The sequence below is a fragment of the Megalops cyprinoides genome, chromosome 22 (genome assembly GCF_013368585.1).
Source record: "Megalops cyprinoides isolate fMegCyp1 chromosome 22, fMegCyp1.pri, whole genome shotgun sequence".
NCBI lineage: Eukaryota > Metazoa > Chordata > Actinopteri > Elopiformes > Megalopidae > Megalops > Megalops cyprinoides.
In genome coordinates this window covers 13,097,832-13,114,986 of record NC_050604.1, presented here as the reverse complement: position 1 = coordinate 13,114,986, position 17,155 = coordinate 13,097,832, and positions in this window count along the sequence as shown.

Sequence of the window (17,155 nt, the reverse complement as noted above, 5' to 3'; positions counted from 1 at the left end):
ATTTACATTTTGAATACAATTGAACAGCAGGTACTTACTCATGATACCTTCTTGTGTCATGAGACTTTTTACATTTTTTTTATTTATATTGAAGTATGAAAGTCCTTTTTCAGATGGGTAGGTTTACAAAAACACAGGGCCAAGGTATGCAAACTAATTTATGAAAGTTAATGAATTAAATAATTTATTTAATATTTGCTTTGGAATATTGTTCAATTTGTGTAAGGTATGGAGGGCCAAATTGTGACAGGGCTTTATTTTGAGAGCAGTTTTTTTTTTTTTGTACTTTTTTGGTAGATGCATGCCACAACAAAACAAAAGCCAAACTCCATTTTGCTGTCTACTTAATCATTCAATATCTGGTTTCAGTCCATCATGGAGCAGCTGAGCCGTTCACCAATCCAAACAAACAGACAACCAAATGCTGTTTTGAAATCACCTACAATAAAGACCAAATCCAGACAGTTATTCAGTCAGTCCCGGGTCAAGCATAAATCAAGTACTCACACAACACTCACACAATCTTCCCTCCCACAATAGTTCAAAAAAATTCACACCACTCACCCTCCCTCACTTTTCCAAGGGTTACAATGTCTAAATATTGCTGTAGGCTCAGTTTAAATACTGCTGTGACTGCTATTGTCATCAGGTGTGCAGGGTATGGGTGTGCATGTCCTGCATGTGTGTGTTGAATGAACATTACAGGCAAATGTTCAGCACCAGTGGGCCTATAGACTACATTAAGGGAAAACTTCCAAACATTTTTGTCTCAGTATTCCCCACTCTTCCCCCAGATAGGTGCTCCCTGGGTGGCTGGGGGAGACAAAATGCTTGGATGACAGCCTCATCAATCCAGTGGATTGGTTTCCATTTGAATTTGCCTTACTGGAGGGGCTGATAGCCGTAATCATAAGGTCTCTCTGCGCTGACTGTTAGCATCTGCTGCTTTCCAGGGCCGGTTAAGATGATCCTCACCCAGGGCTGTTTGTTATTGTTGGCTGCCTTCTTTTCTTTTTAAATCTTTGGTCGACAACTCACAAGCCGGAGAAGCTTCTCTGGTCTGAAGGCAGAAATTATGTGGGAATGTTGACACAAAAGTGAAAGAGGTGCACATACACATGTGTGCACGAATTCACAGATCGCCAGAGCACACTCACACACACAGTGCTGCTCTTCAAATTTTGATGTCAAACACATTGCAGCATGTTGATATAACTGATGCTTAAATACACTAATCCATTTCTCAGTTCATAAACATTGACTGTACTTCCCAGTTTTAAACATTTCCCAATGCCTTTCCTGCTGTGCTGGTTCATTCAATGATTTATTAAGCATTTTTAAAGATTGCACATATCCCTCGACAAAAGACTAAGAAAATGAAAACCTTGTAAGAGTGGGCTTAATATACGGACAAAATGTGGACACATCATATATGATTCAGTGGTTGAAATTTCAGGGAAAAAAGGAAATAATTAATTTTCTTGGTATCAGCTGTAGGAGCGCATTTTCCTAAAATCATTTCCGGTCACTGGAGGATGTTTTAAAATATAAATCCCTCCTGGTGTACTTGAAAACCCACGAATGAGGCATGTAATTATAGAGTTTGAACATCATGATGACAGATAATGACTATATGTCTAATCAAGCTTGCACAGATGCAGAAGCTTACTGGTATAATCAAATGCAAGGCAATGTGTTGCAATAGACTTCATGCAGAATTGAGGAGCGCTAGAGTGTTTGGTTATTCTGTTCTGTGCAGAATAGAATATTTTCTGAAAGTTGAGTTTATGTTGATTTGTATTGCTTGTGTAATGTGCATTGCCAAATATGCTCCACAATATACAGTATGTGTACAATATAAATAAAAGTTAATAACTGCATATATTTTGCAATATATAGAACAATATCTTCTAGTTTCTGAATACATATTTTCACATTACTTTTTCTAGTAAGGGTTACCCCTGCAAGTTTGCTAATGCTTTCCAATTTCATTCAACTTGAACAGATCTGCAATAGCAGGACACAAGGGTAATGTTTCATGTGAAAATGGCATCTTAGCACTAACAAACTGCAAATTAGGAAGCACCACGAAAAGCTGCATCTCACAAAAGGCATTTGTGTTCACCGAGAGATATTGAATGATCATTCATTTATGCTCAGAAGGTGAATACTAGGGCTAATACTGAGACCTGACTGAATCAAAGACATTTCATTGGCATGACTCACCGGAGCAGGATACAATTCTAAAAACTAATTTTGTAGAAAGCACACTGTATGTAGGAAGAGGTCTGTTGTCCTTGGTTTTCTCCATCCATTACCTCTGATCTCTCTCAGACAAAATGTCACAATTTTTGCTCATATATTGATTTTCTTTTTTTCAGTCATCAGCTAACAGGACAAGAGCATTATGCAACAAGTTCCCAATATTTAGCCCTGGGCAGGCAGGGTTACAGTGTAACCTTGCCGTATAGTCCTAACTGAAACTCATGGAAAATAGCATGAATGAAACAGATTTTGGCTACAATTCTTCTACACGATAGGTATTGGCTGTCCCATTTTTCTCGAAAGTAACTGATCTGTCATTTTGTGCCCCTAGAATTCTGAGCATGTTAGAAACTGTAACACAGTCTGTGGAATATGTCACATAGCTTTACGGCAGCAAATGAACAGCCTTTGACAAATGTGTAGCGTCCTCTTTTGAACCCAATGTGCTACATCCGAGGACGACAGGCTAGAAATTAAATGTATGGTGTGGCAAAGCTTTTGAGGATTTTAACTGACTTACAAGTATCACCAACAAAAGTTCATCTAAGGCAGTTTGTTATGATACCTGTGACTGTTAGAATATATTTGCTACTGAATATATAGTCCTACTAGGTTAAAGTAAAAAAATTGCATGCAAAAATACAGAAATTGCATCAAAGTGGTGGCAAAAATAGAAAATCCTGTGAAAATCGGCTGTGTGTGTGTGTGTGTGTGTGTGTGTGTGTGTGTGTGTAATTCTCCTCTTTGAAAGGGGTGGGGTGTCACCTTATACACCTTAAAATCAGGACCACCTTTGGTGATACAAACAAACAAAAAAGGAGAAACTAAGCCTCCCGAGGAAAATTGTACACCTCTGCAGGAATGTGACAGAATTGGAGGCATCTAGTAGTTTTGATTGTACGTCAAAGATAGTGTCACATCCTAGAGGGGGTTCTCAATGTGTTTCAGGACAGGCTGGCAGTGCATTTTTAGTCTTCAACATGTTTATGTTCATATAATTATGTCATTCCAGTAGGTCTCAGTGGAGTAATGTATTGGTCTATGAAAAGTGTTAATGCATCCCTCACCGTCTCAAGATTCCTCTACCAAGAGCCAAACCCAGAAGTGATGTAGCAGTTAACTTTGAACAGTGAAACTGGATCTGTAAATTATATCTACACGGTGAGTGTCTGACCATGTGAGGGTCTGGCCATGTCAGCAGAGGCCACTGAATCTTTTTCTATTCACCTAGGTCCAACCATACCTCAACTTTTTACTCTTCAACCAGCATCCTCCCACACACTTCAGGGACAGGTGCATGTGGCCAAAAAGCGTGATCTAAAAGAACACGCTTCCCTGTCTGGAACTCAAATTGACATCGAGCCAAACTGTGCTGAACAAAGAAGGAATTGAAAAATATGTAATAAGTACTGGGCAGGGTGCACAACCCAAAGTAAACAAGCATTTTTCAATGGTAAAATAAATATGTCAGTAAAAAGGTTGCAATGATACTACAGATATTTTTTCTCCTTTTGAAGGTTGATGATGATTCTTGTGAATACTTCTTTTTTCAATGTATCTGACCTATCTGTTTAACTAACTATCCACATTGTTCAGTGCTCCCTCAAGGCTAATCACATTTGTTCCCAAATCTATGTGTTAATTTTATTTCAATGGAATAACCCAATAACAAATAATCAAGCATGCACAATGAGTTCTGTTTGATGTGCTGCCTTGCGTTACGAACATATACATACATATGTATATATATACTCTACTCTGTGCTCAATGCTGTCTCATCACATTTAGCAAACACATGCCTCAAAGTAGAACACCCAGCTATATCAATTAATGTAGTGCCTGCTGGTTGCCTAATTATAAATGAATTTTCTAGTATTTGTCAGTCTATACTGATTGTTAGTTTGTCTATACATATTAAACTGTACCAACAATACTAGAATTGGGATAAGGCTTTGATACACTTTGTAGCTGTAATTTGAATCAGTGAGCTGAAGGGTGATAATTGATACTATACGTTTAAACTAAATGTCATATCAACAGTCAGCATTTTATATGTGCATTACTCTCTGGAATGAGGTAGCTAGGTAGGGTAAGATATATATCATTGGAAATGCACATCATCATATTTAAAATGACAAGTCAAGTTGACTCAGGTCACTGTATGGAAAGGTATTTAATGGAAGTTGTATACTGATAAAGTACAATCCTTCAGCAGGACAGTTTCTATATACAACATGCTTCACAGACAAAGTATATGGCACTCCACATACATGCATTATTAATAGAAGTATGACCGCATGCTTGATAATTAACACATCAACAGGGCAGACATTATCATAAGATCATACCCATACATTGGCCTTGTCTATCAGCCTCCTTTAATGGTATTATAACTCAACTGGTGTTAGGCTGTTGATGCCATATGCCAGTTTCAAATACCACAATGTCTATGTCTCAGCTAAATGGCATCAAATAACTTGAGGTTGATAACTTAAAGTTGTAACTTGTAGCATGACCATCCTAGGACTCATCAAAATCATCTGAAACTCAATCTATGGGTGTGGATAGGGACTCTGGCTCCTCTTCAACATCAGATAAATAAATTAATAGGGCTGAATTTATACGGTAAACACTTGGCTCTCATTGGACATTTACACACTCTCACTGATAAATGGATAAGAATTTAAAAGAAGCAGTAGCACAGGAGCATAATACAATTTGCTTTAATGAATATCAAAGGCTTTATTTTTTATAGCTTAAAAGGGATGGGAGAACTAAAGCTTGGGAGTTTAACCTACTGTCAAGCAGCAACTTGTTAATTTATGTGTGTAGTGCCTAATTAGAAAACAAAACTTGGCAGTGATGAATTTGCACTTGCAGAAGGTGTAAATGACCTTCGATGTCTGAGGAAACTAGTCATCATAGCGATAGTTTTAGAAATGCACTTCAAGCATAAATAGAGCACTTTCTGAGAACCTGATTGCTAAAAGTAGTTTGCATAAATGTATGATTTTTCAGGGAGCTCCCACTGGTTGTGAAGCTTGTTGCTTTTATCCCAGAGTTCATTGAAGTGCAATATTCTCCATTTGTTGGCCTATTTTTTTCCTGGTCATCATATGCTTATAGCTCTTGATATGCAAAGTAACACTGTTTAGGACATCAGGACATGTTATTATAATTGTTATTATTATGTGGAATTATTATGTGAGTGCTTTGAAGATCTTCACTCATGCATATGCTGAGCAACAAATCTGAGGTATCGCACCAGTTACATTTCACTCAACAGGGTTCCTCTCCAGGTGAAATGCAAATCTCGCAGGTTAGCCCTGGGGAGCTAGCATAGATTCAGTGACAACATTATTTGATTGGATTTCCCAGGGTGTGAAGAGGAACCATGGACTGATCTCTATCCCCCCACACCTTGTTCACAGATTGGCAGTAACTGCTTTTATTCAGTAATTTAAGATGTCATCAATAAGTAAGCATGTAAACAATACCGCTGCATTTTTCTCAGTGATAAACCTTGAAGAATATTTGTCATCATTCAATTATACATTTGGTTGTGATCACTGACCTTTGTGGATCATCTGCAAAGGTCGTGTAAAAAATATGAAAGCGGCAAGGTAATAATAATTATATTCATATTTCCCCCTGAATTACCTATACATTGTTATGATGAACCACCAGAGGAATCACAATAAACAAGTTTCTCTTCATAAAAAAAAAAAAAAAATCTAATTCAAATTCAAATGAAAAGCTTGACAGAGATATAGTGTAAACGAAGAGAAGACTGGTTATCTTTAAATGCACACTATTCACTCAGTCAATCTGTCCGCCCATGATAAATCTGGCACAAAAGGCACTTGGTTGAGAGTTAAAATGATTTCCTAATGTGGCGATGATCCTTTTTTCCCTCTGAATTTATGAATTCAGAGCAGCCATCTCTCCTCCCTGACTCCCCAAACACATGATTAATTCAGACAGGAACTGAAAAAAAAAAATTATCTTGGATTTCTTGGAATGACGCTGACTATCTCTGCAGATGTAATGGGACTGGCCTTCATTTCGGTGTAGTGCTGTTACAGGATACCCTGAATGTTCAAACTCCATTGAGAAAATCAGCTTTTTCAGCAGTATTTTCCAACTCTCCTCAATTTCTGTGTGCGTTCTTATTAACTTAGCTCATTTATTAATTGCATACCATGTTCCTACTGACAAAGTAGATAGATAAAGGTACAGAAACTGATTGGGGGGGGGGGGGGGGGCTGGAGGGTGGTGGTAAGGAATAAAAATAAAACACACCCAAAACAAGAAAATAGAATTGAGGCTCCCTGTGCAACACATTTGTCAATTCTGACAGCATTTTGATTGATGTCACTCAGCTCTACAGGAGAGTAAAAATCAAAGGAAACTGTCCTCAGAGACAACCTTATCGGAACGCCGTGTCCTCCTTTGAATGGGACCAGGTGAGAAAATGTTAAGTGAAACATGAGCACGGCTTTGCCGGAATGCTTTAACACCTCCTCCCCAAAGAGCGGCAGACGGTCCCAGGCGTGGAAACGTGTTTGATCAAATGATGGCCCTGGCCCACCTGAGCTGTCAAGCAACGGATGACAGTCTAGACAGAGGTTTCATGTCTGAGCAAAGAGACGGGACCTCCGGACACCCCAGACTCGGGGCCCACTGAGATTCCAGTGACAGACGTTTGGCTCTGCGGCAGAGACAGGTAATCTGGCCCCCTCGCTGACACACACAGTGTGTCAACGGCAAGCATATTGCTCCAACCTCTTCCTTCTTTATCACAAAGAATAGGGTGGACAAAAAAACACAATCGTCACTGTGTGTATATATAACCAGGCAAGTCTTGATTGTACAAATGATATGGCATTCTCACCATATCTTTTGTTAATATTCTAAGCACGTGTTCCAAAAAATCCAAAATTTCTATAGGGGAAAATTCACTTTGGTGTATATCGACATATAAAGCATGCATCATAAATTAAATATGGAACATCTGAAATATATGTAAAAAAATGTATTTGATTGATTTGATTTATATCAAAAATACCAAACTACATATATGGAAAAAATATCCCATGGAAAACAAATGTAAGAAGTGAGAAGCAAAGACACCGTAGGCTCAGTTAGTGAGAGCACAGAGCACAGTGCTTTCCTTTCAAGATTTTGTTGTTAGATAATCTTTTCAGACCCTGTCAGCACCTTACTTTTGATAAAGTTCCTTGCAACAAATTTAGGATTTTCCAAGATCATGAATCCAGACATCAGGCTGCGACATCATGACTGGGTCCTTGCATTCTTGACAGCCAGGTTTTATGGTATGTAATTCGGTCATCTAGCAGCAAGAAGCAAATACAGCTTCCTGAAAAAGCAACTTCTTGAGCAATAATTGACCTACTGCTGGCCTACAATCTTCCAATTGCTGAACCTGACTCATCTCAATTAAAGCATAGGACCTTAGTCATGACATTCGTTTGGTGATAAATTAAGGTCCATTGATCAAGATCCAGTGAGGACAAAAAAAAAAAAAAAAACACTGTCAGGGTATATTTTATCTAAATCATGATGTGGTCTCCAATAGTTACAAGTGGGCACAATAGGATCCCCAATAGGTTAAAAATCCCTTATAAATGAATATTCTATATCAATGCCACTGAATTGTTTTATACACACCAGTTGTTGAGCTGGACCTAGAACTCTAGTCCCCTGTACCAGTGTTTCTCAACGCTCTCCTGGAGTACCCCCTGCCCTGCATGTTTTAGATCTCTCCCTGCTCCAACACAGCTGATTCAAATGATCAACTCGTTATGAACTCCTGAAGCTGCTTAATAACAAACTGATTATTTGAATCAGCTGTGTTGGAGCAGGGAGAGAACCAGCTCGACAACTGGTGTGTATAAAACAATTCAGTGGCATTGATATAGAATATTCATTTATAAGGGATACCAAATGCCAAAAAGACAGAGCCAACATAGCGGATTTTGAAAGACTTGACTAATTTGCAAAAAAATATTTTCAGCAGTCCATGAATATCATACATATCTATCTTGCAAAGAAACAATATAAAATAAAACCTCATAAATAGCCTAGCACCTTGTACCTCGTTAAAATGATACAACTCTGATTTAAAATAAGATTAAAATTGAAAATGCAACATGTCAGACTGCCCCTCCTGTTCTTTTGAACTCTGGATATTTTTACAGTAGACTTCCCATGTGAGAAAAGATCTCTGTCATACTACCATATTCCCCACTGTGCTGAAAATCACTCTGAAGCTATCTGGTAATTTAAGCCTATGTGTAGTAACAAGACCGCTATGGACACCCTTATCGCCTGCTTCATTTCATTATTCATGGAAGAAGCATGGCCATAAAAGCACTGAGAATTCTTAAAACTACCATTTCTATTATGTGTAATGTGAATAAAAGTATCGTATTGATGAATTTTTAAAGATGTGTCAGTGTACATTCGAATGGGCCTCTTATGTGCTACGTGAGCTACCACAATAGCACATGGATGTCACAGAGGTTACAGGAACAATGTTACAACAACCTTGAAGAGGACTACTTCAAATAAATATTTACAATCCTGCGACTGGCACTTTAAATCATTAAAGTAGGAGAACAATTTCCAACCACGATCTGCAGGTCCTCAACCTTTGTGCTCGTAGACAAAAAGGCCTAGAAATATGCATTAATTAAAATATACTGACTAAAATTCCATACAAAGTATGGATTATAATACCACGTACTACCCCTGTTTCTATGCTTTGTAATTCAATCATGAGGTAAGGTTCAATAAATATTCACAGTTTAACATACAGGTTGCAATTACATACTACATCCAGCCTGTTTTACCTTGCTATTATACTTACATGTTTCACAAAGGCTGATGATGGGCCATGTCAAAGGGCATGTTTGATTGAACTGTGTAAGCAGAAAACGCATGAGGTACCAATCATTTTTAAATCTGCTATGAGGCCTGTTGAATCATGTCTAATAATGTCTTAAACGGCACTTGCGATCTGAACAACTGATAATGATGAAACTGTGTTGCATCAGCAGACATTTATGATTACCTCATTCACAAGTACCAAACACATGACTCTTACATGTGCCCTCTGCCACTATGTCCGATAGCAAATATCAACAGCAAAGACAACTAACCCAACACAAAAGTAATAGGGAGCTTTGGTATATGCTTCAATGGAGTGTCCTAGTGCTTGATGCAGTTTTTCTAAACTGTTTGTGCATGAATATGGTTGGTTCCATGGGTCAAACCTATTTTGCATGGTTTGGAAGGGCACTTTTGTGAAATTCTCCAGTCAGCTCACATAGTGAGACAAAGTATCTCCCACAGAGTTGACTGTGAGCCCAATATATTATTATGTTCTGTGTTTCTGTTACCGAAGAAGAAGGACCAAATGACACAGACTGGAAATCGAGGGCTAAATGTAATGAATTGGTTTACACAATTGTAATAAAATTTTTCTGGAGCTTGACCACGTTTCCCAATGCGAAAACTGTTGTCCGTTGTCTCTTCTCCATTAGCAGTTATGAGGTGTTGTCCTTAAAATAAAAGATAAAGTGAAAAGGGGAACTAAATTCGGTCTCATGGGGCATGCATGTAGACAGAAGTGTCCACATGCCCACAAGTGAGTTTTCACTTCATGGGAGGAGTACAAGGAGTACTACTGTCATCAGTGTTGGAAGCATGCATAAGGCCTAAAACAGAGGAATAACTTGCAACTGCAAGGTTGGTTTGTGTTATTTTGTGTAACTTTCTTCTTGCATGCAAGGAGTTTATAGAGGCACTTTGGCTGCTTCCTTGTCTGAAAGTTGTCACCACTAATCAATGCGATGCGCTGCAGAAAGGGAAAGTAAAGTCAGCAGACGATGGTTCAGGTTCTAAGCACCATAAGCTTTGAATGATGCATTTCACTCATCCGTGTATTCTAAAAAAATGGCAAAAAATCTATCTCTTGTTATTTACCTTGTTTTGACTCACAGAGACGTATCAAAGTGGAATGTTCTTTTTTACCCTGTGTGGTTGACAGATCACGCAGTCATGCATGGTTGTGCGGATGGCGTAACGGAGGAATGACAACGATGGAAAGCTGGTGTAAATACCATCATGTGTTACTATGTCAGTGTCTAAAAAATCATTGATGACATATTTTGTGATAGATTATTCTTACTTTGTACTGTTTACTTACAGATTCAATTTTTCAGTTTTTGAATTGTGACTGAATTTTCATTAGCATATCTGATGTTAATCCTTCAGCACACAGTGTATTTTATATAAATATAGTTTAAAGTATGCGATCATCTGTTACACAGCTATGCATTTTGGAAGACACCCACAACACAAATGTAGGGACTGAAGAAAATAAACACTTACTCACTGCACCTACACCGTATTACCCAAAGTTACGCAAAGAAAGAGCAATTGTGGTTAGATTCACCCAGTCTGGACCAGGGCCACAATACCAGATTAGCTGTTTTTAAGATGATTGCACTTACGTAAATTAGTATACTCACTGCAGTGGTCCAAACCTGCAGCAGGAAAAGCAAACTGTCTGGAGGCCCGGTTCCACAAAGGTGCAGCTTTCCATTCCGGCTGTTGGCAGGAAAGGGCTTTGGAAGCAGTTACCCTCCTCTGTTATGTCCACCCATGCATAGCAAATTACATACATAAAAAGACTGAAAGATACTTCAGCAGCTTGTTAAAGCACAGTGCCCAAATGCGGGTGATATGTTTTGTAAAGGGTTCAATCTCATGAACAGAAAAAGGCCGGTTCTTTCAATAATGCATTGTGTTTCTTAAAAAAAAAAAAAACACTGCAGGATAATCACCTGTTAACTGGTGCAATGATTGAATAATATGACTAGGCTTTTGCCTGACTACATCTATATGCTCACTGTAACATGTGTCAATCATCAAAAATCATTGTCTAAAGAATGCTGATACTGTATGACTTAACAAATCCAATGCTTTCTATAATAATTCAAATTTGTTTTCACAAATCTTGAAACAAAAATTCAAATGGAATACAGAATCTAATTTAGCAGGCAATCTAAGAATGTACGTCTAGACTATGTCATATATGAGTCATTTTCGTCACTTTTAACATCCTTGCATTGTTATTTAAATTGACTGATAATTGCAATTTTGTCATTTCACTTCAAAATGACATCCCTGTGTCATATAAAACTATAAAAAAAGAAATTGCTTGAAGAGCTTGCTTGAAGTGAGATTGCGTCTGTACATACTTCGCAAAGAGAGGCGTACGCTTCCTTAATTTGCATGAAATTAGGCGGTGGGGGTTGTGGCTGGAACATGTCAATTCCCTTTAAACATATCACCCAACACAGAAACAAAGTTGCACAAGCAATCCTTAATAAACAGTGCATTTTTACTCATTAATGTGTCTCCGTCAGTTTGTCTCCGGGAGCCATTAATTCGGGAAAGGCAGCGTGCGCCTGAGCGCTGAGGAGCGTGACGTAAGTGCCGATTGTTTTGTGTCTGTTGCACTAAATTACATCATCACGCATAAGTAATGTGCTCCGTCTGCATCATAACCGTCGACGTAGCCTGCAGCGCAGAGCGCGAAGCTGTCACGGTGAGACGAATGGAGGACCTGAGCCCTGGCGCGGAGGCTGTGCCGCCTGCACCACGCACCCATGAGAGTGAGGAGCCGGCACCTGCGCTTAAAGGTGCCAGGGAACGACAATGCCCCGAGGTTTTATTTCTTTGTGCCACGGAAGCGGCTGGTATGAGAAGGCAATGAATGTTTGCACAAAAATAAATAAATAAATAAATAAATAAATCTTGACCTTATTGATGCAAAATTTTATCACACATATTTTTACATTTTACATCTGTGACTGTGTTCTGTTCATTATTCATCCAAAATGACAAAGGACGTATACTTGTTTAACCTTGAGTAAACATTTTTTTCTGTCTGTTTTCTTTTTTTCTCACCTAGCCTTTTCCATTCATTTATCTCATTTGTGTCGAGTAGACAAAATGGGACAGGAGTAACACTTAAATTTGATTCTCATAGTCTGCGGCAAACCACAATGCAGAAGGACCGAAAGCGGGCCCTTGATTGTTCTTGAAAATACCCCCGTGAGGCTGTGCCAAGTAAATGGATGCCATGGGTCAAGGACACCACCATCAAACCCCTGAAATACAGTTACATTCCCCCCCTGAAGGGTAAAGACGGAAGAAAGCAAAACACCATTGCTCTGCCTGCCCCCTTACCACGGCACTCACAACCCTTCCAAAGTCCAATCAAAATACATCTTCGGCCTAAACAAGGGCCTCCAGCCTACGTCAAGATCATATTACCTTTCGATTTAAAGTAAAGAAAATCTCTATAAAGCAAGCTCTCTTGCGACAAAGCTGCAGTCCAGATTGGTGAAGTCTGTAACAACACATAAATACACATCAACAATGCCGGCTTCACTGGTTTTCAGAAATATCTACCACGGTACCCCATGGCCTCTGTAAAATATGCTTTGTCCTTCTATTTTTTCAACAAAACTGACTCTTTTTTTCATTTTGTATACTGCCTTCTATTTCAAAGGTCTAATGGATGCTGTAAATATCAAAGCAGTAAAAAGTATGTTATTCTATGGTTATGGCTATGGCATGTCACAATATGGCAACATATTTGACTGTTTTTGTTATTTTAAGAAATAAAAATCTAAAATTCAAAAGTGTGGAAAAAGGCACAGAGGGTTACATTAGAGCTAAAGGCCAAATGCTGTGGGCAAAATGTTACATTTGTTTTGACTTGATGTTGCCTTAAGGCAGAGTTCTTTCTTGTTTATGAGGGGAAAAAAAGAAAAAGAAGAAACAGTGCCGCCATTTATTTCTCATTAACTTTTTTTCTGCAGTAATATTCTCTGTCAGAGAAGACCAGCAGTGTCTAATTAAAAACAGTGACTGCACAGAGACAGTGAAAGAGTGCAAACAAATTAAATCCAGTGAGAGGAAGCTTTCATTTTAATTATGATATCAAGAAAAGCACACTAAGTTCATGGCAAAGCCTGGGGACTGATTCTTATCAGATATGTGGGAGAGAGGAACACAGGGACACCTTTCTCACAGAACATGTGAAGTGGTCAATTTGACAAAAAAAGATTTTGTTTTCGCAGGCTCTGGTGTTCTGTTTGGATTTATATCTCAAACAATGAGGTCAACGTGCAGCCATTTTATCACCAAAACAGGCTGCTTAACATGCTTAACATTGAGATTTCTTCACACTCTGCTGCGCCTAAGTCTTTTATCTTGGTCCTTAATGTTTGTAAACCTTGCAGGCCCTCCTGCCACTGTAGGCCCCTCAAGTGCTTCGCAAGCAAACAGACATAACAAACAACAGCCGTACGGCTAATGCGCTTCCACTCGAGTGCAACGCGTTGAGACAGACCGTGCAAATTGGCCAAAACAGTGGAAAGCTTTGCCATAGCATTGTGTCAAGAATATGCTACATCCCCTGGTACGCTACATAATCATCTGAAGGTCACCTGCTATCCTCCATCAAGTCCCTAGTTGTTCTGAACCCACCACATATTCCTCATAGAAACATAACATTCTTTACAAAACAGGTCTTTGAGATTGAAGATTGAAATTAAACATGAGACATTAGGCCAAATGTGAGTTGAGTTTTGAACTTAAATGTAGAATTTTGACTGCTATGACCTCTGTTCATTCAACATCACAGGAGTCTCATTTCTCAGCCATATTTCACATACAACCTGTTAATCTTAAGCTGTGCATAGGCCATTTTTCATGCACAGTATGCCATTTACCTTGTACATTTAAATTTTAAAATGGCTGAATTAAATGACAATGAGAGAATGTGAATGCTCCTAATGTCACACGCTTTTCAAGATGAATGTTTCTTTGTGGCTGACGGACAGGAGAAATGGTACTTTCTGTATGCATGATGAATACATATACTGTACATATGAGTTGGAATAAAGTAATTTAAAATGATGAGAAAATAGCTGTTCTTGTGCTTTTGGAAGATTTCCATTTCATTGTTGAAAACCTGGAAATGCTAACGAACACCAAATACCAAAACCTACCATCTATCAGGGAAATATATGTTAAATCTGTGCAATGACTCGGGTTCTCTGTTAACATGATCAACTCACTTCAAACATGCTATCCTTGCACACTTGCAGGTGCCAATTTATGGAATGTATGCTGTCTGGCCATAGGCACCGTTCAGTGGGAGACTGTGAACAGTTCTGGAATATTATAATACTCGTTAGGTCATGCAACGCTGCATCCTTTATAACAAGGCCCAGAAATATGGGATGATTATGCAGCCAGAGGCCATGAGGGGACATGACCCATTGCCAGAGAAGCCACCTGTACAGCCTACAAATATAATAAGACATTATAGGAGACTTGTATAATATTACAAGTGCAATTTCCCATCACCAAATGACATAATCAGAGATTTTATCATTAGTTTATAATAAAATTTACAATACCAATATGTATACAATACTACATACGGATACAGTTCAAATTTAAATTCTTAAGCGGATGAAACAGGACAATGCTAACTTGCCATTTATTTTTCATTCGGGCAGGTCAACTTTCCAGAGCCTTGAAAGTGACATTCATGATTGTGCAAATCCTTCCAAGCTCAGTTTTCATGACACTTATAGATCTCACATTCACAACATTGTCAATTTGCTGCCAAGTGGCATTTTTACTTCCACTTGACACGCAAACAACTTTAATCTCAGTTCTTAGCATTATCATTGCAAGGCATTGCACTCTGGATGTATAACTGTCCTATTTTTGACAGGGGTATGATTACTATTATTTGACTAAATTGGAGAATTTTTTAATAAAAAAAGACTTATACATGGTATAATTTATTAAGAATATTACCTACTTCATTGCATGTTTCAAACATGAATGATAAATTAGGTGTACACACTTTGCACCCAATAATTAAAATGCAGAATATAGAATCTAAATATTTAAAGTGTAGAATGGGGACAGCAAGTTAAATCAGCCAGACAAATTGTCAAAGAAAATAAATATTAATTAAATTTTCTAGACTTCTAGAATGTAATGTTGGTTTTCTTGTGGTCAACATCTGGTCTTAAATATTCATGGGCCATGTTATACAACTGCCTGAGCCTTCAGGATAGAAGGCTTAGTGTTCTCTCAGGCATGAATGATTAGCAAACTATGTTAGATAGGAAAAGGGACAGGCCAATGCATATAAGTGGATGTGATTGATGTCTCCACGTAGGCAAATCTTGGAGAAACACAAACTCAAAAACATATTCATGTGCTGTACTCCTCTGTTCATTTTACTGAATAAACCCAATGGAAATTGCTGGTGTCTCTGCCCATGAATGACCCTGCTGTAATACAAACCGAGCATACTGAATGCAATGACTCATCTCTGCAAAGAATTCATGCACATTTTCAGATATGAACTCATATTGCCCAAAGTTCAAGGAACTGCAATGACTGTTCACCAGCCATTCTCACAAATCACTCTGGTGTCACTCTGACATCTCTTCCAATAAGACAAACTTCCATTTATCATTATTATCATTGTTATTACTATTATGATTTGTGTACTTTTTGTATTAAAAAACTGTAATTATTAAATCCAGTATTATTCAAGAGGAAGCTAGAAGCACTACAGCTGTTCTAAAATGGCGGCTGTTCGTTTGCAGATAAGATGAGGGCTTACAGCAGGTTGCTTGCTGCCGATTTACTATCGGCTGTTATTGTGAAATATGTGCTCTGACACTATTGTATAGGCTGCCAGTAATGCTGCTTTATGCATTCTTAGAACTTTGCATTTTTTCAGAACTATGTTGAATTTGTAAGAATGGAAGAATGAAAACAGTTTAAAGCTTAAAGTTTATTTACACTAAGCACTGTTTTGGCTTATACAAATCAGATGGGAATAATAGGATTATGAGCTTTAAACCCATGTCAAAATAGATTTTAGTCTGTGCCTAAAGGGACCCAAAGGATCACTTCCCTAACACTTTTCTGAAATCCAGACATGCTAAGCTCTTTGTAAAGAGAATCAAGATGTGTTGACGTAAAGGGCTGCGGAACAGGCATTGAACTTAACGTTACCCCAATCAGCTTCTGAATGAACCTGGTGAGCGTGTTTAGGGTGTTACAGGGTGCATTTGAACTGTGCTCAATTTTTGCCTTCTGCAGCTGATTGTATCTTTTCAGACAAAGGCATCTATAAGCCTAGTGTTTCCCTATTTTATAGGTATTACTAGACACTTACTGTCGCTCCGTGAGAAAAAAATAAAACCCAGGGAAGACATTTGTGTGGATTTATGAAGTGAACCAGCCTTGTGAGAGCCCTTGAGCTTGTGTGTGCTGGGTATATGCAACTTTCGCTAGATGTTTTAAATAATCAAAAAAGGATTTTCAATGCTATGCTTACTTCTGTTTATATGCCCTTAAAATAAAAAAAAATACATTGGAATTAATCACATGGTTCTCACACTAATATGGGAAAAAGTTACATGGTGACAGCTGTTTTGAAGTACATGAACTGTTTAACTAATTGGCATATCTTTAGTCATATAGCTTCTCTTCATGCATAGACGTCACTAGTTAACTAGCTATCTAGCTAGTTTAGAGCTACTAACACATTACAGTCAGATGTACAATCACAGCAGATGGAAATTTAATTAAGTTCCTATATAAGTAATTTATTAGGGCTTTGAATACAGGGCTTATGTTTCTAAAAAGCCAGCTCATTGTACACAAAAGCCAAGACTATCCACTGGCACATTACCTGAGGTATGGTCTCAGTTAAGGCCTCATTCTAGATGTAGAGAGCTAT